At 42.4% G+C, this 24,931-nt stretch overlaps 1 protein-coding gene across 1 annotated transcript in view; it reads right to left on the bottom strand.

Moving 5' to 3' along the window:
* ADGRL3 (adhesion G protein-coupled receptor L3) overlaps positions 1 to 24,931 on the bottom strand; it is an 877,296-nt gene that overhangs the window by 568,966 nt on the left and 283,399 nt on the right. The window lies entirely within an intron of this gene.

Below are 24,931 nucleotides of genomic sequence, written 5' to 3'. Positions count from 1 at the left end.
CAGAAGTAGCAGTTGCCATCACCTTTGGTTTTATATGTATATTGTGGTTATCCAAGGTTCCTTGTGCATCCATATTATACCACCCTACCAAACGTAAGACCAAGAATGACCTTGGCCTTACGTTTGGTAGGCACTTCCTTACTGAACTTGTGGGTTCAAAGTCTTAGTTTGCTTGTGTTTCTGTGTGGAAGAGTCACTGGGACAATCATCATGAGACTTGGGTGGAGGAGAAGTCTCTTTATCCTGGTATATCTTAAGGTTTCTGATGTGGTAGGTATTGCTTAATATTTTGCCAGTCTTATTGTTCTTAAGTTTTACTCATCACTTGGTCAAGGATTCCATAATTAAGTAGGGTCCAATCCAGCGTGGTTCCGTCTTTGAACTCATGCGATGAATATGGCGCCAATTCTTAATATAAACGATGATCTCTTTGTTGCTGTTTTTTCAGCGATTAAAGGCGTGCTTCTGGTGTTCCTGAACAGAGTCGAAGTTGGTAGTGACGGTTGAGCAGAGCTTTTTAAGAATTGTTGCGAGTGTATTTATCACATCAGGGTTGGCATCATCTGAAATGGGCATGTGATCCACATTTTCTGAGGAATTGAGGTCCATAGGAAGCTTGGCCTTCCATCCATACATGACCTCAAATGGAGAACACAGGGATGAACTGATCCCAGTTGTTACCTTGGTCATTGACAAGCTTACAAAGAAATCCTTTTAGTGTTCGATTGTCACGTTCCCACTGGCCAATTGTTTGTGGGTGGTAGGCAGATGAAATGCGGTGATCTGTTTGAAAATACTCCATCAGGTTGTTGATGATCAAGTTCACAAACCTTCATCCATGGTCACTAATAAGAGTGTCCATACAGCCAAGGCGGCAAATAACAGAGTACAAAAAAATTGCTACTGAATTGGCACTCTTATCTGGTACAGTTGATGCTTCAGTCCAATTGGAAATGATCAGTGGTAGCACTATATGATAGCATATATTTGTTGCCATTTGATGTTTCCTGAAGAGGACCAATCATATCAATCCCGACTACGCTCTATACTTTTCGTGGCACTGGTATACTGTTGAATGATGATTGTCGGAAGGTGCCCCGAGTCGGCAGACTCCCAAAACTGCAGCCGTCCAAAATCGGTAAGAAAACTTACCTGTCTTCTCCAATCCAAATGGAATAAATTACCACTAGCCGTCATAGAAGGACTTGTGGAAAGCATGCCCCAGAGGGTTGAGGCTGTAATTGCCGCTCTACCAACTGCTGAATATGAATAAATGTTGTTTTCTATTCTACCACAGGTGTCCAAATAGTTATTGGTAGACAGTGTACAGTTGGTTTGTAAAAGTTTGGTGTCATTGAGACCAGAGAAAAACATACCGTATATAAAAAGCTACTATGCACTGTTAGGACAGCGCCATCTAAAGTCAGTTCAATGTAAACACTGTACTCTATTTTCCAACAAGGGGAAACAGCTGTGTGTATGAGCATGATAAAAAAAAAAAGATCTGCACACTTTTCAACAAATTAGAGACAAGGTGAGAAAACCAGTGAAGTGATAACATTATGGCCTGCAGGGATATTTTCCTTGTCTAGGATATTTTACACACCTAGGTATGAAGTTTATCCCCAGGGATATACTTTGGCCTGGGTCAGACTATACCCAGATTGCACTTAGAAGGATATATTCTGATCAGGAGGGGTATTGTTTGGCCTAGTCTATTTTATACCCAGGGTACAGTTTAATCTGGGTTTTACACCCAGAAAACCCCTTTTAGAACCCCTTTTTGTGCCATTTTACTTCTCTTCCCTGCTGTGTACCCAGGCAATATAAAATAGGCGCAAGTATGATTTTACTGTGCCTGGAAGAACCCATATAATATTTAGATTTTTCTTAAATTATCACATCCTGCAATATATCTGAATGCAATGCACTTAAATAGTGGGTAAAGGTGGTATCTCTGATTCATCTGTACACCAAATTACATACTTTTTTCCAGTAACTCTGAGGAAGGGGAGCATTTTTGGCTCAATGCTGTCCTTATCTTCAGAAATCCTGAACTTATTGTCCCCTAATGTACTCTTGCAATGTTTTTACATCTTGCCTTCACACTTTGAACTCTTACTTCCCTTTACAATGTGCCAGAGATTCATCATCAGAATTACAGAGATGTCTATGCAATCTTGGAGTTAAAATGATCTCAGAGGGCCTACTTTTGGATAAAAGTAAATAACTGGGATCATCTTCAGTAGGGAACTGCATTATTATAATATAGAAATTTAATGGCAACACTGCAAAACCTTGCGTTTCTTCAGAAAATGAATGGTTTTAAAAGTGTGTAATATTCGCTAGCCTACCCAGTTGGAAAGAAAGACATATGTCTGTGTGATAGAAAGCACCTTGTGAGCCAATTGTATATGTGCCCTAAGGTAATTCAATATGTTTGATGTTGAAGTACAATTCTACCCTTAATGGGATTTTTCAGGCAAAAAATATTTATTTAAAAAAAGGTCTGTTAGTGTCATTAATGGGTTAATAAGTGCACCCACCCATATAACTTTAGCAGTGTTTTGAATGATTTCTGGGTTTCTCTGGGAAAGCCTAGCATCTTCTGCATTTGTTTGCTTGGTGTGTAGCTTCCTGCTGCAATGTATTCTGGTAGTTGTAGGATCTAAGACTATCTCCAGCTCACTCCTCCCCCATAACACCCCTCCCTGTCTCCCTAACTATTCTTCCCACTGCTAACCTTTCCTAAATCACTCAGGCTCTGTTACGACCCAATCTTTGCACTCTCGGTCTGTTAGGTTCAGGCGTGGAGTGTCCGGGCGGCATTTGGCGCGTGAATCACCTGATGCGTGGCAGGGGAGTGTTCACACTAGGCGTGCGGTTTCTGCAGTAGCACTCAAGCATGGATCACATGATGAGTTGCCTTGTGGATCAGTGCCTGGTGTGTCTTGGCCTCTGAAGGGGTTAAGTCCTCTGTTGTGCTGAGAGCTATTATAGGCTGTGGGCGGTTCTGTGACCTGGTCTTCCTATTTATATCCGCTATGCATGTTGTCTGATTGCTGGTCTTAAATCTTCAATGCCTGGTCCTGGACATGATCTGTCTGCCTGAAGTCTACAATATCATCTGCATCTGAGCCCTGGCCCATTCAGCCCTTTCTGCCTGTTCACACTATCCAGATTTGGCTGAGTATAGAGCTCCTTCTCCAAACATAGTGTTCGGGGTGCAGTGAACCCTAGGTTATTTTTGCTGTTTGGAGGTTTGGATTAAGGTTTTGTTTGTGGTTGAGGTTTGTTAAGTTTTTTTGTGTGTGATACTAAGGGCCCCTTCACACTACGGATACGCTGCCTGATTCTGAACGTTAAAACACGGTCAGAATCAGTGTGTATAAAGCAGATCCCATTATTTCAATGGAGAGCCAGCATACGAGCGCTCCCCATTGAAATGAATGGGCTGCTTTTTACTCTACGAGCGCTCCCATTGAAGTGAATGGGAAGCACTCACGTGTACGGCTCGGACTGAGCCGAGCGCCGGGCCATTTCACACGGCGAGCCGTACATGTGAGCGCTTCCCATTCACTTTAATGGGAGCGCTCATAGAGTATAAAGCAGCCCATTCATTTTAATGGGGAGCGCTCGTATGCCGGCTCCCATTGAAATGAATGGGATCTGCTTTATACGCGCTGATTCTGACCGTGTTTTAACGTTCAGAATCAGGCAGCGTATCAGTAGTGTGAAGGAGCCGTAAGTTCTGTTTATCCTATCCCTTTGCTTTAGTTCAGTTTTTCCTGTGTTTCACATTTATTTGCTACACTATACTTTGTGTTCCCTCAAATTCACCGTGTCCAGTCGGACCTCTGTGGGGGGCTTTTTCTGTATCTGCTTCTCTTTCATAAATGTGAAGCTAGTCAGGGGTTTCTGTTTCCCTATTAGGTTAGTTATCTATCCGGCTGTGTCTGCGCCCACTCAGGCTAGTTAGTCGGGCCCACGGCTACTTCTAGTTGTGCAAGGCAGGGTATAGGAGTATCCACACTAGTGTTCCAAACTGCTCATACTTCTGCTTTTTGTATGTTTTTTTTGTTAACCTGACTGAGAAGTCATAAGTCAATGGCCAGTCCATGGTCAGAAATCCCCAAACAATAACAGGCTCTCCCCCTGCACTCTGATACTTTACCTGTCTTCTTCCTGTCTTCCTTCTGCTGGAATGTGCAGCTGTGTGCAGTAGCCTTCAATACTTCTCTATTACGCAGGCTCCCAGCTTTAGCAATAGAGATGTATTGCCGGCTTCAGCGATACTGGCTCTATTGCGCATGCCAACGTCATCGAAGGAGGAGGAGCCATTCCCCAGGGATGGAAGTCCAGACAGGAAGAAGATGGGTAAGTATGATGGTGTGGATGGGGGAGAGTAGTAGTGACGATCAGTTTCCAGAAATGGGGAAACGGATTGTTACCATATAGTAAAAAAATGCCCCTAGAGCGGTCAGATGACCAAGCCAAAGATATGAGTAAATAGGCATTTTTGATTTATAATGTAATTTAGAAAGTAGAAGGGGGGAGGGTGTTTAGATTAGTGTAGGATTTTAGGGTTATCCCGATTTAAGGACATGGCCAAAAACCTTTTTTTTTGTCTCTCATCCACAAGGCTCTCCATAATGCCGCACCTCCATACATTTCCTCCCTCATCTCTGTCTACCGCCCAACCCGTGTTCTCCGTTCACTCAATGACCTAACACTTACATCCTATATTATCAGAACCTCCCACGCTCGTATACAAGACTTCTCCTGAGTTGCACCACTTCTCTAGAATGCTCTACCCCGGACAATCAGATGAACTCCCAATTTCTACAGTTTCAAATGCAAACTAAAGACACATCTTTTCAAACAAGCCTATCACAATGTCTAACGTAAACCCTTAACCCTCCTCTGTCCCCGCTCCCACATTTCCCCACATGATATGATGTCATCTCATGCTAACTTTATAGGTCCAAGCTCCATCCACATGTTAAAGGACACGACTGTTGACGGCTCATAAAGTTTTATGTTTGTGTAATGACAGTAACCTCCATTACAAAAGTGTCTGACCTCTGTATAAGCAATGCCGCCCCTGCTACCTCTTGTGTCACCCCCTCTACCTCATAGATTGTGCCCTCAGTCCCATTGTGTGAAATGACTTTCTTTGTAATGTATTTTTCTGTCTGTATTTGAACCCTACAAATTGTACAGCGCTGCGGAATATGTTGACGCTATATAAATAAAATTTATTATTATTACATAATCAGATGAGGACTTGATTTTTGTGTGACAAGTTGTACTTCAAAATCGTACCATTTATTTTTTACAATGTACTGGGAAGTGGGGGAAAAAAATCAGAATGAGGTGGAATAGAGAAAGAAATGCATACTGCAGTTTTCTTCTGGGTTTTGTTTTTATAGTTTTTGCAGGACAATATATTGTTTTTATTGATACCATGATGGATAATATATGTTTTATTTATTCCATTTTTTTAGGCAGGTAATTTGGCATAAAAATGCCAAATCAGCCATTTTGATTCCCATACCTGCTACACTGTTTAACATATAATGCACAGTGAAATAGTGTGGAAAAAACCAAAACAATAAAATTTACTTAATAGTTTCAAGTAGAGGTCAACTAACATAAAAACAGGTACAAGGGTAATCATGTCCCCTTGATTCTAACACCCTGAATCTAATAACTGCTATCACCATACAGCTAAATTGTGGTCTCTAACTGATAGTACAGGGGCTCACCACTTGAGTCCTGGGAAAAGCAGTTTTAACTGCAGGTTTGTATTTTTATCTATCAGTGCCTGCAATATCTTTGGTATCTTTTTCTTCCACAATATGAGGAGAGGGGCTTTGACAATTTTATTGACTCCTTGATGAACCCTGACATTAATCTGAAACATGTAGAGTTGGTTTAAGATAGACCATGATTTTGTCTTACATGGTCAACTTATTAGTGAATGGGGGAGCCCTGTTCATCTCCCAGATGTTAGTATCTGTGGTGTTTGATGAAACTTTTATGATACTGCAATATTTAATAGTTAGTGCGGATATAGAGCACCTAATAATTCTGGACTACTTGGCCCTTATTTATGGTTAGGAGGCTGAGTTATTAGGCCAGGGGTGATTATTACTGCCTCCCTGGGGTGTTTCAATTGGGGTGGGACCAAAATATACACTATGTGATCAAAAGTATCCAGACACCCCCAAAAACATACGTTTTTGCATTGTGCTGCCACCTACTGCCAGGTACGCCATATCAGCGACCTCAGTAGACATTAGACATTGTGAGAGAGCAGAATGGGGCGCTCTGCGGAACTCACGGACTTCGAACGTGGTCAGGTGATTGGGTGCCACACATCACGCAGGTCAATGTCAAACGACGCCTCGCTTGGTGTAAGGAGCGTAAACGGACTATTAAACAGTGGAAACACCTGTGGAGTGACGAATCACGGTACACAATGTAGCGATCCGATGGCAGGGTGTGGGTATGACGAATGCCCAGTTAACGTCATCTGCCAGCGTGTGTAGTGCCAACAGTAAAATTCGGAGGTGGTGCTGTTCTGGTGTGGTTGTGCTTTTCATGGAGGGGGCTTGCACCCCTTATTGGTTTGCATGGCACTATCACAGCACAGGCCTACATTGATGTTTTAAACACCTTCTTGCTTCCCACTGTTGAAGAGCAATTCAGGGATGGCGATTGCATCTTTCAACACGATCGAGCACCTGTGCATACTGCACGGCCTGTGGCAGAGTGGTTACACGACAATAACATCTCTGTAATGGACTGGCCTGCACAGAGTTCTGACTTGAATCCTATAGAACACCTTTGGGATGTTTTGGAACGCCGACTTTATGCCAGGCCTCACCGACCTACATCGATACCTCTCCTCAGTGCAGCACTCCATGAAGAATGGGCAGCCATTCCCCAAGAAACCTTCCAGCACCTGATTAAACATATGCCTGCGAGAGTGGAAGCTGTCATCAAGGCTAAGGGTGGGCCAACACCATATTGAATTCTAGCATTACCGATCGAGGGCGCCATGAACTTGTAAGTCATTTTAAGCCATGTGTCTGGATACTTTTGATCACATAGTGTAGCTGTATGGTGATAGCAGTTATTAGATTCAGGGTAGTAGAATCAAGCCGATTCAAAGAGTCGGTGTCATACCCTACCTAGTACGTGTGTTTAGTGGAACCCATTGTTTACACTCCTTATTAGAGGACATGATTACCCATGTACCTGTTTTAATGTGTTAGTTGACCTCCACATGACACAATTTTATAGCTTAATAACCTCTGCCCGCGACTTCGTCTGCGTGTTGTTGGCTGTCCTGCTGCTGAACTTTATTTCAATTTTTTCTAACTTTTTTTCACCTCCCCCCAGGGGGCTTGAACAAGTGATCTCTAGATCACCTGTGACACTGATTTCCTATGTAACTGTTTCAGATCGGCTGCCGTGTTTTTTCACTCACACCAGGACGTAACTGTACGTCCTAGTGTGCCTAAGGGTTAAAGGGATTCTACCATTAAAAGATGTTTTTTTCTACTGACCACGTCGGACCTTCTGTGTCCTCTTCTTTGGTCGTCATGGATGACACATGCGCAGTCGGCTCTGGCTGCGAGACCATATTACTGCGCATGCGTCATCCATGACGACCAAAGAAGAGGACATAGAAGGGGAGGACGCAGATCACGAAGAAGGCGGCGCTGGATATGGCAGTTCCGGCAGCAATGGGGACGCCTCCATCGGCGTGTTAGCACTGGGCCCGCCCTCATTGCTGCCGGACACTCATTAGCATACCAGGAAAAAACGGTATTTCGGATGACCGACTCGGCGGAGACCACAACAAAAGATAGGAGACGAATAGCCTTTCTTAAGGCTATTCCGACGTGGTCAGTAGAAAAAAACATCTTTTAATGGTAGAATCCCTTTAAGGACATGGCCCCATTTTTCAAAACTGACACAAATCACTTTATGTTATTACTTTGTGGCAGACTGTTTTTTGTGACACATTGTACTTTGATGTTAGTGGTAAACATATATATATATATATATATATATATACACACACAGTCCTATTAAAAAGTTTGGGCACCCCTATTAATCTTAATCATTTTTAGTTCTAAATATTTTGGTGTTTGCATCAGCCATTTCAGTTTGATATATCTAATAACTGATGGACACAGTAATATTTCTGGATTGAAATGAGGTTTATTGTACTAACAGAAAATGTGCAATATGCATTAAACCAAAATTTGACCATTGCAAAAGTATGGGCACCTCAACAGAAAAGTGACATTAATATTTAGTAGATCCTCCTTTTGCAAAGATAACAGCCTCTAGTCGCTTCCTGTAGCTTTTAATCAGTTCCTGGATCCTGGATGAAGGTATTTTGGACCATTCCTCTTTACAAAACAATTCAAGTTCAGTTAAGTTTGATGGTCGCTGAGCCTGGACAGCCCGCTCTCAAATCATCTAACAACAAAGATTGTTCAACATAGTTGTTCAGGGGAAGGATACATTTCAATCCAGAAATATTACTGTGTCCATCAGTTATTAGATATATCAAACTGAAATGGAACTAAAAATGATTAAGATTAATAGGGGTGCCCAAACTTTTTCATAGGACTGTATATATATATATATATTTTTTTTAATGTAGATTGTGAGCCCCACATAGAGCTCACAATGTACTTTTTTTTCCCTATCAGTATGTCTTTTTGAAACATGGGATGGAAATCCATGCAAACACGGGGAGAACATACAAACTCCTTGCAGATGGTTTTTTGCCCTTGGCGGCATTTGAACACCAGGACCCCAGCGCTTCAAGGCTGCAGTGCTAACCACAAAGCCACTGTGTGGCCCCATAGATCAATATATTTTTATCATTTATTTATGAAAAAAATAGGAAATTTAGTGCAAATTGGAAAAAAAATTGGAAAAAGTCACAGTTTTCAAAATGTGAAATGTACTGTTTTTCAGACAGATAGTCATACCAGCCATGCACATGAATAGACAGAATCTATCATATCTCTGCTTTATTGATGAAATCACCTTTTTGATCGTCCTTTTAATTTATTAATGTCATTAGAAGACTTACTAACAGAGATTTTCCAAATTTGCAAGAAAATTTCCCAAACCCATTATTTAGGGTCCACTTCAGTTCTTAAAAACCTATATGTTAGAAACCCCCCCTAAATCACCCTATTTTAAAAACTGCGCCCCTTAAGTAACTCAAAATAGCATTTGGGATGATTGTTAACCATTTAAGTCAAGGAAATTAAAACAATATAGAGGTGAAAATTAGACTTTTAATTGTTTTCAATAATAATATGTTGATTTAGCCCTTAAATTTACACATTCACAATGGGTTAAAGGAGTAAATGCATCTTGCAGCACAGAAATACCCCACATGTGGATGTAAACTGTTGTTCAGGCACATGTCAGTGTGCCAAATTGAAAATCAATTTTGCTAGAATAGGTTTCAGGTATCATTATTTGCAGAGCCTATACAATATCAGTACAGTGGAAACCCTCCAAAAGTAATCTCCTATTTGAAAATGTACCCCTCAATGAATTTATTAAAAATGTATAGTGAGCATTTTGACCTCACAGCCATTTTACAGTTTTTATTAATATTGCGGCATGAAATTGAAAAATGACTAAAATGTCACTTTGTACCCAATTTTTTTTATTTCAAAAGGGATTTTAAAAAAACACCCTCCAGTATGTTACATAATTTCTCATGAACACATCAATACCCCATATGTAGTCATAAACTGCTGTAAGGATACGTGGCAGGGCTCAGAATGGAAAGAGAGATTGTTAGGGAATTGCTAGATTGCTACTGGAGAACCCTGGAGGAAGGGGCACAGGGGACAGTGAGCCCTAAGTTGAAGCCCCCCACTGTCCCTTCCTATTGCCAGGCCCTATCCTACGTAATAGGTGGCAACTTGAAGACTATCCCTTCCTATATATGTGATAGACAAGACGAACAACAACAAAGGGAGGTCAGCTAGCCAAGGGTTAGAGATGTTACAGAGATATTTGGCTTTTGATTTTGCTGGAATTGTTTTGGGTACCATGTCACATTTGCAGAGCCCCTAGAGTACCAACACAATGGAATACTCCAGAAAGTGACCCCCAATATAGCCACAAATTTTTCATTTTCATAAGGAGTTAAAGAAAAAGCACCCCATAGTTTGTTACACAATTTCACAATAACACTTTAATACCCCATATGTGGTAATAAAATGTTGTATGTGTACATGGTGGGGCTTATTATGGAAAGAGCATTATTTGGCTTTTGGAGGGCAGATTTTCCTGGAATAAATTTTGCTGTAACATTTGCAGAGCTCTTACAGTACCATTACAATAGAAACCCGCAAAAAGTGACCCCATTTTGGAAGCTGCACCCTTAACAGAATTTAATAAGGCTTATAGTGAACATTTTAACCCAAGAGATGGTTTCCAAAAAAAAGAGTGGATAATGTAAAATGAACAAGAACATTTACACTGCATTTGAGGGCATTTGCAGAAGTGCAGAGGTAATAAATAATTTACCCAAAAATATGACCATTATAGAAATTACACCTTTCAATGAATTTCTCAAGGGGTATTATTAGCATTTTGAGCCCAAGACTGCTTCCTAAAAATTAACATGAAAAGAGAAAATGTAATTTTTTAAAGAAATATGCCATTACAGTGCTCAAAAAGTATCCATTTTGAGTCAACAGAGACAAGCACTCTTAAAATTTTTAAGTAGGTTATCGTGGATGCAAAAAAGGATTATATGTGTGTAAACTGTTTGTTGGGCACACAGCAGACAGGGCTCAGAAGGGAAGGAGCACTATGTTTTATAGCATTTGAAGTAAAGGTTTAGAAGGGATGGTTACTGGACACCATATTGTTTTCTACAGAGCCCTGGCGATGTCAATAAATTGGAATTCCACATTTGTGACCACATTTTGTAGAAGCCATCTTAGGGTCTCTGCAAGCATGATATGGCATCCAAAATCAAGACAATCTAAATCCGTACTCCAAAAGCCAAATTTCTTTACATTCCAGCCTTCACATCTGAGCCCTGCTGTGTGCTCAAACAGCAGTTTATATCCACATGTATGACACTGTTGTACTCAGGATAATGTATTTAACAACATCATATGGATACAGAGGTTTTGGAAGAGTTTGGTGAATGTGCATAAGAAACTGGTGGGTTCGGTACCTCAAACAAGGTTAAGAACCACTGCTCTAAAAGCAATGTATTGGAAGCAGGTTAATCCCCCCACAGGCATTGATTTACTGACTCCTATGAAAGTTATTCGCAGCCTAGAAAAACTGACTGCCACATTGAATGATACTGTTGAGGTTTCAGTCCACATGGAACCCATGGGATACCTATTATATATTTCAAGGTCTCTAATAGTTTCCATCATACCCCCATTATTCCCATGATGTTCTTTCCTTGTCTCTTGTGTTTTTGTTGCCTACTAGCTTGATCGTATACCATCTTTTTTTTTTTTTGGACCTACAAAGTCAAATGTTTCTCATTGTTTAATATATTCTGTAAAACATTAATAAAAATCATAGTTGAAAAAAAAACCAAACAACATCATTGGTGGATATAAACTCTTGTTTGGGAACATAGCAGTGCTCCTGAATTGCCAGTACAGTGGAATCTGTAGACACATGACTCCATTTTGGAAACTATACCCCTAAAGGGAATTATCAAGCAAGGTAGCAGACATTAAAACCCTTAAATGCATGCACAGTACACTGGTGTAAGCGACCACAAGTAAATGGCTGCAGACATGTGCAGTCGGCTTTGCCCGAAGCCCGATGGCAGAGCCGACTGCACGTCTAGAATTTTAAAAGACCAGCGCTGGAAGAGGATGTGGTGGAGAGACATTCCAGAAGAAGCACTGGAAATTTTTTAAGCAGCACTGGGAGCGCCTCCAGTGCTGTTTGAGTGCAGAGGAACGCCCCTAGTGCTGCGAGCAAAATCATTTGCATACACAGAAAACCAGGAATATGACCGGAACGACAGCGCGGAGAAGACTTCTAAAGGAAGGAAAAGAATAGCCTTTCTTAAGGCTATTCCTACATGTTAGCATTACAAAAAGGGATTCTAATGATAGTATCCCTTAAAATGTATTTTATTGAGATGTTAAGTGATAGACCAACGCAAAGTACCAGATAATTGTGAAGTGAAATGAAAATTATACATTAAAACAATAAGTGTGACGTGCAAAAGTTTTTAGCCCCTCTGTACCAATACTTTGTAGAGCCACCTATTGCTGCAATTATAGCTGCAAGTCTTTTGGGGCATGTCTCTACCAGATTTGCACATCTAAATTTTTGCCCATTCTTCTTTGTAAAATAGCTCAAGCTCAGCCAGATTGGATGGAGAGCATCTGTGAGCAGCAATATTCATGTCTTGCCATAGATGCTCAATGGGATTTACATACCTCCCAACTTTTGAACAACAGAAAGAGGGACAAAATGTAGTGTAGAGCGCCGCAGCAAATTTAGCCCCACCCACTTTTATGTTGACTCCGCCCATTCTCTTTAATTTTTCATGTCCCTCGACACAGTATAATCCTCCTACAGTCACCCGTACATTATGTTTCCACATTGTAATGTCCCCCTTCCAACTGCCCCACAGTATTAAGTCCCTCTCCTGGTGCCCCAGTTTAAACATGAAACTGGATCAGCTGGAGGGGGACATTAGCAATGGGGGTAGTTGGAGGGGGCAATAAATAAATGGCAGATGAAGTGGGACATTAAACGGTGGGCAACTAGAAGCAGGCATTAAACCATAGGGGTAGCTGGAGGGTGACATTAAACTGGGGGCAACTAGAGGCAGACTGGTCCCCCTCCAGCTCCTCCCACGGTTTAATGCCCTCTCCAGTTGTCCCCCAGTTTGAGTGCCCCCTTTATCTGCTCCATTTCATGTTCCCTCCTCCATCTCTGCCCCCGGTTTCATCTCCCCCCCTCCATTTCTCCCTCAGTTTCATATCCCCTTTCATCTGCCCCCAGTTTGATGTCCCCCCTCCATCTTTGCCCCCAGTATAATGACGAACACACACACACAGACAGACAGACACACACACACAGACACTCTCTCTCTCCATCCTCCTTCCCCCTTTGACTGGGCCATTCTAACACCTGGATATTCTTTGATCTAAGGGGGCCGCAAAATCATGGCCGCAAAATAACGAGGCGTATACGATCCTAACTCCCAATTGAAATCAATGGGAGCTTTTACGACGCGCAAACTCTCACACGCCGTATACGTGCCAATCGCTGCACGTTACATCATGTGAACTCCCCTAAACCATTCCACTGTAGCTCTGGCTGTATGTTTAGGGTCATTGTCTTGCTGGAAAGTGAATCTCCTTCCCAGTCTCGTCTTTTTCAGGCTCTAACATGTTTTCTTCCAGGATTGCCCTGTATTTAGCTCCATCCAACTTCCCATCAATTCTGACCAGCTTCCCTGTCCTTGCTAAAGAAAAGCATGGTGTGTTCAGTGTGATTGCAGTGTTACTCCTGGTTCCCATTAGTGTTTGGATTCCGTTTGGAGGAGTCCGCGTGAGGACCCCCCCTAACGGAATACAATTGCAATTTCAAGCGCTGTGCAGTTGAAGCACACGGACCCCGTATACTATAATGGAGTCCATGTGCTAGCCGCACACTGCCCGCACAGCAAGCACACGGACCCCATTATAGTCTATGGAGTCCGTGTGTTTTTACAGCACAGTGCTTACAATTGTGATTGTATTCCATCCGGGGGGTCACCATGCGGACTCTAACCGGGCAGAATACATACGCTAATGTGAACCGACCCTTACTTTTCCCCACATATAGTGCTTTTCATTTGGGCCAAAAAGTTCAACTTTGGTCTCATCTGACCAGAGCACTTGGTCTACATGTTTTCTCTGCCCCCTGTATGGCTTCTGGCATACTGCAAACGGCACTTCTTATGTCTTTCTTGCAATAATGGTTTTCTTCTTGCCACTATTCCATAAAGGCCAGATTTGTGGAGTGGATGACTTATAGTTGTCTTGTGGACAGATTCTCCCACCTGAGCTGTGGATTTTTGCAACTCCTCTAGAGTGACCATGGGCCTCTTGGCTGATTCTCTGACCAGTGCTTTCCTTGCTAGATCTGTTAGTTTAGGTGGACGGCCATGTCTTGGTAGGTGTGCAATTGTAGAATACTTTTTCCATTTTTGGATTGCCACAACCCAGAGAAGACCAGAGGATGGGAGTAGTAGTGACATTGGCTGTGCCACCCACTAGGCCAAGCACACTCCTCATACACCTCATTCCCACTCTAAGACCAGGTGGGCGGAGCTTTGCTGATGACACAGGCCTTTTCCGTCTGAGCGCTGGTTTGGGGCTGACGATTGACCTCTGTGGAGCTGTAGAATTTCAAATGATGTAGCTCCTACAGAGGCTGGCTTTAACCCCTTGTGGGCTGGCACAGGAGATGTCACAGTAACATTATACAGTCCAGAAATGGGTGACAGTCCTCTGGTTTGCAATAAGTGGCACAAACATGGCAAACAGTCACAACAATCCACAGTCTTTGCAATTAGTCCAGACAGGCTAGTGACAGATAGTCCAGCCACATAAAACAAGAGTCCACAGTATAATCCATAAGGAACGCCTCTCACACAGCCAATAAAGATGGTTTCCAGCTCACCAGTAGTAGATGATGTTTTTCTGGGATCTTCTCCGCTGTAGTTTGTAGATGTTTATAAGGACACGGGAGTCTGATCCTGCTGACTACGCCAAAAACAAAATGCCGCAATCTGGTGGAGGAGGCCGGAGTAGTAGTGGCGTTGGCTGTGCCACCTGCTAGGCCGAGCATATTCCTCATACATCCCAATCCCACTCCAGGGCCGGACACAGTCAAGGGGGTCCTGCAGCACTACCGGATGGTTGTGGTAGTAGTAGTATTTCTCCAAGGGCACTTCTAGTTTGGAGATGGGACCTCTCCTCTCGAAGCTGGCCTGGTGGTGTTCAGAAGAGCCCTGATGGTGAAGCACGCACGACTCAGGAGTCCAGGATGCAATGAAAATCAGGTAACTGTTTATTAACTGGAATGAACAGCAGAACCAGCAGCCTGAAGATGGGGGCAGTAGTTTACAATCCAATTTCCCAATTTACCTGAAGACTATGCCAGAATGAGTTTTTCCTGCCAGTATCCTCTGTTGCTCCTACTGGCATGACTGACAAATGTTCAGTAGAGACACACAAATGAAGTCCCAGACTCAGAGCTGTCTCTGGATGAGCCTGGGGCACTGAATAGTCCTCCTAGAGGCTGTACTGGCGGTCGTTGAAGTCCTGTCTGAGTCTTCCCTCTGCACAGCTGAGCGTGAACTGTGCAGGGTGGCTGCTAAACTAGACTACATTTCAATGGTCGCCAGGAAGACTATAGTCTTCCTACAACCCTGCCCAGTGGCCTGTGCTTGGCCAGGGCTGAACCAAGGCATGGCTTTTGAACTGTGAGGGTAGAAAACAACAGCAAAAGCTGCATAATAAACACATGTAACATGTAATATAGAAGACGAAAGATACAAACATAACCTGGAGGCACAATAGACAAACACAAAAAATAGCAGCGCTTGGGATATGTTTTTATAATCTAACCCTGCTTTAAGCTTCTATACAACTTTACAGTTCACCATTCTGGTAAGCTCCTTGGTGTTCATGATGCTGTTTGTTCACAAATGAAAAAACTACTGAGGCCTTCACAGAACGGGTGTATTTATACTGAGACTAAATTAGACACAGCTGGACTCTATTAACTAATTAAGTGACTTCTGAAGGCAATTGATTACGCTGGATTTTATTTAAGGGTGGCAGAGTACAGGGGGCTGAATACTTTTGCGCGTCACACTTTTCAGATTTGTATTTGATTAAAATTTTGAAAACCATTTTCATTCCACTTCACAATTATCTGCTACTTTGTGTTGGTCTGTCACTTGAAATCTCAATAAATACATTTAAGTTTGTGATTGTAAGGTGAGAAAATGTGAAAACATTCAAGGAGTTTGAATGTTTGAAAGCCAAAGGTGTGTATGAGCAAGAGAAGGAATGGGGGTGCAAGCATGAGGGAGTTTTGGGTGTGCAAGCTGTGTGCGAGCAAGAGGGGGGAATGGGGATGCAAGCTGTGTGCGAGCAAGAGGGGGGAATGGAGGTGCAGAATGTGTGCGAGAAAGGGGGGGGAATGGGGGTGCAGGATGTGAGCGAGCAGGGGTGATCCTTCCCCTTTCGCCGCCCGAGGCGAAGTGCAGAAAGCCGCCCCCCCCCCGCTTAGCGGATGGGCGGAGCTTAGCGGAGGGGGCAGGGCTTAGCGCCGTTTGCCGGCAGAGAGCAGGCCCGGAGACTGCCTGCACTCTGCCTGAGCGTGCGGGGAGGCTGCTGGAGCAGCGCTGCTCCAATGGCCTCCCCAAACCACCGCTCCGTGCTAAGCCAGTCCAGGACAGATTGTCCTGGACTGGCTTAGGTTAGCAAAAATGCCGCCCTCCCTGAGGCCCTGGCATAGTGCCGCCTGAAGCGATCGCTTCAGGTCGCCTCATGGGAGGTGCGGCACTGTGAGCGAGCAAGATGGTGATGTGGAGGAGGAACCATTCAACCTCCTCTTGCTCACCCACAGCCTGCACCACCCATTCTCCCTTCTTTCTCACACAGGGCTTGCTGACAGCGGGCAGGACATAGATGTTTCTCCTGCCTGCTGTTGCTGTCATCATGCAAGAAGCAGGAGGCAGGGGCCGAGACAGCAGGCGGCCCCTGCTTGGGTACAATAGTGAAGCCAGCAACTGTTTTAACTACTGTTAAAAGCTGGACTGTGGAGGAGGCAACTACTCTGCAAAATGCCAGGTACTGCTGCATCCATCTTCAGGCAGAATCTGGAGCTGCACTAAATAGAGTCCGTTACCTGCTGGAGTTACTCCAGCAGTTAACGACCTATAAAAAAAAAAAATCTGCAGCGGTAGCGGCTCCCCTTGGGCCCCGTAATGTCCTGGGCTCTATGGCAGCCTTACTGTATGCCCCTGGGTAAAGTACAGCATCATAGCATAGTCACCATACCGCCACTATGATTTATCACTGTACTGTGCCACAGTGATGTCACAATACAGGAATAATTACTACATTGGTAACAGTGGTGAAAAAATAATAGTAGAGTCACTTATGCTATAACTGGTTTCGTTCCCAGCATGAATGAGAACTTTTGCCATTTGAATCTAGCGCCAATGCAACACATAAAGTAACCAGAGATTAGGGTTTATCCAGGATAAAAATGACAGACTGCAGATATATTAAAATAACAAGCTGCTAGTACAGCAGTGGTCTCCAATGGTCTCTGCTTTCTGGACTACAGTGATGATGCAGCATACCTGCTCACATAACCAGATTAGCGAACTGACTGCTGGTTCAGGTCCCCTAGTGAGATATCAATAAAAAGTAAAAAAATAAAAAAAATGTGAAGTGTATAAATGAATTAATTAATCAAGCAAAGAAATAATGATTTTTCACCATTGGTGTTCTCAATGTGCTCTACACAGCTTACATATTCATTCTTTATCATCCGCTGAGAATTCACGCTTGGGATACTAATGCTCATTACACCCCCTGATAAATTTGTTAAGGGGTGCGGTTTTTAAAATGGGGTTACTCCTTTGGGGAATCCACTTTACTGGCACTTTACAGGCTCTGCAAATCCACAGTGGCACCCACACAGGGGCTCACACACAGTATTATATGTCCAACAGTTGCCCCCACACAGTATTATATACCCAGCAGAGGTACCCATCCAGTATTATACGCTCAGCAGTGGCTCCCACACAATATAATATATGCTCCCAACAGCCCAACTCCACTCTGGTGCTTGGTCTATAGTAATTTACAACCAAAATTGAATTCATGTATGTGGTTAGATAGTCAGATTCAAAAAGGCACTTACAGATGCGGGACATGTAAGCACTAGAGTAGAGAGAAGCTACTATAACTGTGATCGCAACAAATTTTATCATTTACAAACGGTAGCGAATTGTAAAACCAAGAGATTGATCTATCTGTTAATGTGCCAGTGGGGGATCCAATATAGAGGGAAGACGATCCATGAGTTGAGAAGACGCATTCTTGAGCACAGAGCAGAAGTAAACCAGAATGTTGATAGACCGGTAGCTCAACATGTTACTACATATCCCATGGTGTGACCCGATGGCATTGCGGTTCCAGGTTCTTGACGTGGTACTTCAAATGTTGTGAGGTGGATGTTTTGATTAAAAAAAAGTCCTTCAAAGAGAAACAAGATGGATCTTTATCCTAGGTACAATAAAACCAAAGGGTTTCAATGAACAATTGTCGTTTCATTCATTTCTCTAGCTGTGGCCTTTTCCATCTGAGGCTGTTGGTTTGTGTGCGTTTGTGTATGGTTGGGATTTCATAGGCCAACCTTCCTCTCAGTTACATCATCATATGGCTCTGATCAATGCCCTCCTATATTTCATGAAGTTGTCAGCTATACCCAAGAGGAAGAATTGCTTAGTGGTAGAGAGTAGAGATGAGCGAACAGTAAAATATTCGATATTCGTTATTCGATTCAAATAGCTGCGCAATATTTGACTAATCGAATGAATATCGAACCCCATTATAGTCTATGGGGAAAAATGCTTCGTTTCAGGGGAACCCACAATTCGACTCAGGAGGGTCACCAAGTCCACTATGACACCTCAGCAAATGATGCCAACACCTCTGGAATGCAACTGGGACAGCAGGGGAAGCATGTTTGGCTGCATCTAACAAGCCCAAGTCACTGTCTTACCCCACCATCACAGACCATCAACTACACACTTTCCACACTCAAAAAACCTCTATCAAAGTGGAAAAATACCTGGAAACCTTCTTTCCTCCCCAATTGGATGGACAAAAACACAAATTTGATGCTAAAGAAACATTAACAAGTACCCCTTTAAGTCACGTTGCCCATGACAACCACAGATGGAGTAGGCAAAGGGAAATCCAACAGTACCCACCCTTAACTGTCATTGTGTATGTGTACAGTATGTCCTATCGTTGACACTCAACCACTGTCACCTCCGTTTGCAGTGGTATGTTGAATAAGAAACTTCTATTGTTAGACTAGGACTATATCATCTTTAGCGATTAATCCGGGATCTATTTGGTATGGTCAGGTTCAAGTATATATGTTTTGTGGTAAAAGCTTCAATCTTACCTTTGTAGTGGAACCACACAATACCTCAACTGCTGGTGTGATGATCTGGGGAGCCATCACATTACGGTCATCCTTAGTAGTGATTCAAGGAATGCTAACAGCTCAGCAATACGTGCAGGATCGGTGGTGCAGTGATTTTTTTTTTTCCCACTGCGGGAAAAATATTTTTAGAAGTTTGTAGACCAGGTCTTTTCAGACACAGGAATGCCTAATGTGTATGTATTTCACAGTAATTTCTAACTTTTATATGTAATCTATGGAAATGGGGGTGATTTGAATTTTTAGGGGTTTTTTTTATATGTTTTTAACTTTTGTATTATATAGCATTTATTAGACTCTCCTAGGGGTTTTGCACCTCAGGGGGTCTGATCACTAATGCAATGCATTACAATACTAATGCACTGAAAAATATCGGCATTTGTGCTATTGGCTGGCTGTGACTTTCGAGCTTGGGTTCACTGTGTTCCTCCTCCTTATAACAATTTGAAATGAAAATGGGGGTGCGTCTTATGGACCAAATGTAGTGGTAAGGGTGGGGTTGCCCAGAGTGGTACAGGGCCCTGGGTCAGATGGAGATGGCCAAGGCCCCACAGCACCTTCACAGTGATCAGGGGAAAGCCTGGTTCCCTGATTGCTATATACAGTCCTATGAAAAAGTTTGGGCACCCCTATTAATCTTAATCATTTTTAGTTCTAAATATTTTGGTATTTGCAACAGCCATTTCAGTTTGATATATCTAATAACTGATGGACACAGTAATATTTCAGGATTGAAATGAGGTTTATTGTACTAACAGAAAATGCGCAATATGCATTAAACCAAAATTTGACCGGTGCAAAAGTATGGGCACCTCAACAGAAAAGTGACATTAATATTTAGTACATCCTCCTTTTGCAAAGATAACAGCCTCTAGTCGCTTCCTGTAGCTTTTAATCAGTTCCTGGATCCTGGATAAAGGTATTTTGGACAAACAATTCAAATTCAGTTAAGTTAGATGGTCGCCGAGCATGGACAGCCCGCTTCAAATCATCCCACAGATGTTCAATGATATTCAGGTCTGGGGACTGGGATGGCCATTCCAGAACATTGTAATTGTTCCTCTGCATGAATGCCTGAGGATTTGGAGCGGTGTTTTGGATCATTGTCTTGCTGAAATATCCATCCCCGGCGTAACTTCAACTTCGTCACTGATTCTTGAACATTATTCTCAAGAATCTGCTGATACTGAGTGGAATCCATGCGACCCTCAACTTTAACAAGATTCCCGATGCCGGCATTGGCCACACAGCCCCAAAGCATGATGGAACCTCCACCAAATTTTACAGTGGGTAGCATGTGTTTTTCTTGGAATGCTGTTTCTTTTTGGAGGCCATGCATAACGCCTTTTTTTATAACCAAACAACTCAATTTTTGTTTCCAAAATGAAGCTGCCTTGTCCAAATGTGCTTTTTCATACCTCAGGCAACTCTATTTGTGGCGTACGTGCAGAAACGGCTTCTTTCTCATCACTCTCCCATACAGCTTCTATTTGTGCAAAGTGCGCTGTATAGTTGACCGATGCACAGTGACACCATCTGCAGCAAGATGATGCTGCAGCTCTTTGGAGGTGGTCTGTGGATTGTCCTTGACTGTTCTCACCATTCTTCTTCTCTGCCTTTCTGATATTTTTCTTGGCCTGCCACTTCTGGGCTTAACAAGAACTGTCCCTGTGGTCTTCCATTTCCTTACTATGTTCCTCACAGTGGAAACTGACAGGTTAAATCTCTGAGACAACGTTTTGTATCCTTCCCCTGAACAACTATGTTGAACAATCTTTGTTTTCAGATCATTTGAGAGCGGGCTGTCCATGTTCGGCGACCATCAAACTTAACTGAACTTGAATTGTTTTGTAGAAAGAAATGGTCCAAAATACCTTCATCCAGGATCCAGGAACTGATTAAAAGCTACAGGAAGCGACTAGAGGCTGTTATCTTTGCAAAAGGAGGATGTACTAAATATTAATGTCACTTTTCTGTTGAGGTGCCCATATTTTTGCACCGGTCAAATTTTGGTTTAATGCATATTGCGCATTTTCTGTTAGTACAATAAACCTCATTTCAATCCTGAAATATTACTGTGTCCATCAATTATTAGATATATCAAACTGAAATGGCTGTTGCAAACACCAAAATATTTAGAACTAAAAATGATTAAGATTAATAGGGGTGCCCAAACTTTTTCATAGGACTGTATATAGTCTGCCAGAGGAAGTGAGTAAAAATAACAAGCACTTCTAATCACCTCTCCTTGGCTTCTGATGATCCCAAGGATCCTATTTGGAGCTCTTACAGGCTCAATAATAAGATCCAGCAGTGACATCTAGGATGCGTCACAGGTAAAAGAGGCCCAAAGAAGATGCAGAAGAGAATAGGATGGAGAGAGGATGTCCAGGAAAGGTGAGTATAAATGTTTGTTATTTTTAATCATTTCTCGTGGGTCTCCGATTATTATACACTGGGGCCTGAGAAGACCGAAAGTTCTCTAAGACTGAGAAACAACATTCACTGGTCTGATTAAACCAGGATTTAACTATTTGGTCACAATTCTAGGAATTGTGTCTGGAGGAAACCAGGCATTGTTCATCACCTGTCCAATACCAAACCTACAGTAAAGGCATAGTGTGGCAGCATCTGGGATAGGGAGGCTGGTCAGGGTTGAGGGAAAGCTGGCAGTTTAAAGTACAGAGGTTTCTGCAGAGAAAAATGGGAATACACCCATCAAAAACACACAGCATAACACAATAAAAAATTTAACCGCATACATTATTACAAATATTACGTGATGATACAAAAGATGTGAAGATGATGTGGTTAAATGTTTTATCTTGTTATCCGGAGTGTTTATGATGTTACTAAATGTTTAATTGCATCACATGATTTGTACTCGTGGTTTACCCGGGACTATAAGTCCTGTGTTTTCACAGGGAACGTTTTTCACTCCATTATAATGGAGCAAGAGAGATACATTGGAAATCGAATTCAAAACACTTAATGTAATCCGCACAACAAACAGATTGATGACCCAATTAAGAAGACGACACATGAGTTAGGGTCCATTGACACGGAGTGAACGTGCGTGCATTTTGGCAAAATACACATGTAAAAATAAGACTCCCATTGACGTCAATTACATTTTATACATGTATTTTGACGTGTATTTTGACGTGTGTTTTGACGTGTGTTTTGATGTGTTTTTTTACACTTGTAAAAAAATGTCATTGAAGTCATTGAAATACAAATGACATCTTGAAAAAGCTGGATAGTACCCAGACATGTACATCATAACCTGTGCTGATGGTTTGAAAACAGAAAAATTTTGGCTACAGAACTATGTGAGTTAATTTTGTGCACTTCTATCTGTGTCTATTCCTGGGACTGTGGGAAAGGCCACTCTTTTTTATCTGATTCAAATCATTTAGTTGAGAGGGTTCAACTTTGGGCCAGATATATTAATGATGTGATTATGATTTGCCAGGGTTGTTAGGAACATCAAATTGACATATAAGGTTGGCCATGTGGATATGGACTTTGATGACAATTTGAGAGCTGAAAGCCTTTTTTTCAAATAAATTCTTATTGTTTTTTTTACATATAGACAGAAGTAGAAACAAACCGAATCATTCAAATCAAAACATAAAACACATAAACTGGTGCAAAATCATGTCATGGAATCATTAAGACACCTAAGTAACAATTAGAGAATGGGATGAAAGAACTGATGTCAAGGGTCTGCTGGAGTAGAGTGTAATTGGACAGCGAGGTGAGTCTATAGGTGTGACCAAGTAGAATCTCTGGTGAAAGTGAACCAGGACATATCAGGGTATGTACGGAGTTCCAGATGTGAGAGACTTTAACTCTATGTGTGCCTCCATATGGTATCACCTATACCTCCTATCTTTGAAATATAGACCTTGGCTTATTTTTGGTCTATAGGGGAATTGGGTACAATTTTTTTACCCTCTTTTTCATTCAATTTAGGGGTATCCTCCCCTTCCCCCTCTTTTTTCTTTGCTTGATTAAAAATTGTTTCAGACCTCTCTATAATATTCTAAAAGGTCTGAATTAGGCAGTTTTTTGACTCAACTATTTACCTTTTAAGGTAAACCCTTTGGTCCTAATAATTTGGGATTTTTTTGGATGTATTTGATAGGAGGACAGACATAATTATGGGTGACCATATGTTGGACACTGTCCACTGACTGCCACTTTATAGGTTTTTAATTTTTCAGTCCAAACAGTCTAGAGCTGGATTTTATTTGCATCAATAAATGTTAATTTTTATTTATTTTTCTTTACACTATCTGATTTTGTTACAGACCTAGTATACACCCTAAATCCGCTAGCGGAAAAAAAAAAGCTAGCAGAATACATAAAACTCTATGGTGAGACGCATTTTGGAGGCGGAATCCGATGCGGATTCAGCGTCAAAATCCTCACCAAAAAACTCTGTGTGTATTGACCCTAAGAGTTTCTTAGTAATTATCATGACGAGAGACGAGCGAATCAAAGCTGATTAAGTGGAATTCGTGATAACGAATTACATTTTTTCCTAAAATAGCTTTTGAACATGTTAGGAAATGAGGCATGGAATTCTGTGAAAGAGTGATCTCACCCACAATGCCATGTGTTCAGCCTATCAGCAGCCAGCCAGCCCTGTGATATCATAGCTCTATAAATACCCTCCACCATCATAGATTCAGGCATTTTCCATTGTACTTAGTGCCAGGCAAGACGTCAGCAAGCACTAGGAAAAATGCGGTCATCCACTCCATACCAAGTCTCATCTGAATCAGACACCACCCAGCCAAGAGTAAGTGGGTTCATTAGACACATACTTTAGTTGGCATGGCCCGGAAGCAGGCCCTGTGCCCACATCTTTCCACAACCTGCCTCTGTCCTTTTCTGTTCTCTGTGCCAGAGAAGTACTCTATGCTGTGGGCTCAGATCCACTATATAGCGAGGATGAGCTACAGGAGGACAGTCAGCAGCTACTGCCCAGTCGAGATCTGGAGGAGACATCCGCTATTTCCACCAGTAGGCGGGCAAGTAGTGATGAGGAGAGTGGCATGGGAGCTGGTGTTTTGAGCGGTCAGGCTCCTGGCTCAGAGACCGCTGAGGAGGACACGACGTGCAGACAGTACTCAATGATGATGTAGCCGATCACAATTGAGTTCTGGGTAACGAAGGAGCTTCAACATCATCTGGAGAAGAGGGTGGCAGCTTGTGCATGAGGCAGCAGTGGAGCCAGGAAGTTGGCAGCATAGCCAGAGTAAGCAGAGTTGAAGCAGTGGGAGTTCTGGAGCCAAACGTGCCCAGGGAAATCAGTGGTGCAGTGGTTCATAGAGATACAGTGGAACCTCGACATACAAGCTGCTCCACATACGAGTAATCCAAATTATGAGCCTCGACGCGAGCAAAATTTCTGTTTGACACACGAGCTCAAATTCGGGATACGAGCTGAGCTTGCGCGACGCCTCTCTGACCCAGAATCCCCTTGCTTCCAGTCATGTCGGCCATTTTCTTGTGGATCATGGGTCCCAAGAAAGTAATCGCAAGTGGAAATTCCACTGACAAGAAGAAGAGGATGATATCCATAGAAATGAAGCAGAATTGCTTC

The sequence above is a fragment of the Leptodactylus fuscus genome, chromosome 1, assembly GCF_031893055.1.
Source record: "Leptodactylus fuscus isolate aLepFus1 chromosome 1, aLepFus1.hap2, whole genome shotgun sequence".
Taxonomy (NCBI): Eukaryota; Metazoa; Chordata; class Amphibia; order Anura; family Leptodactylidae; genus Leptodactylus; species Leptodactylus fuscus.
Note: the sequence above shows the minus strand (reverse complement) of the source record. Positions and strands in the feature narration are given on the sequence as shown.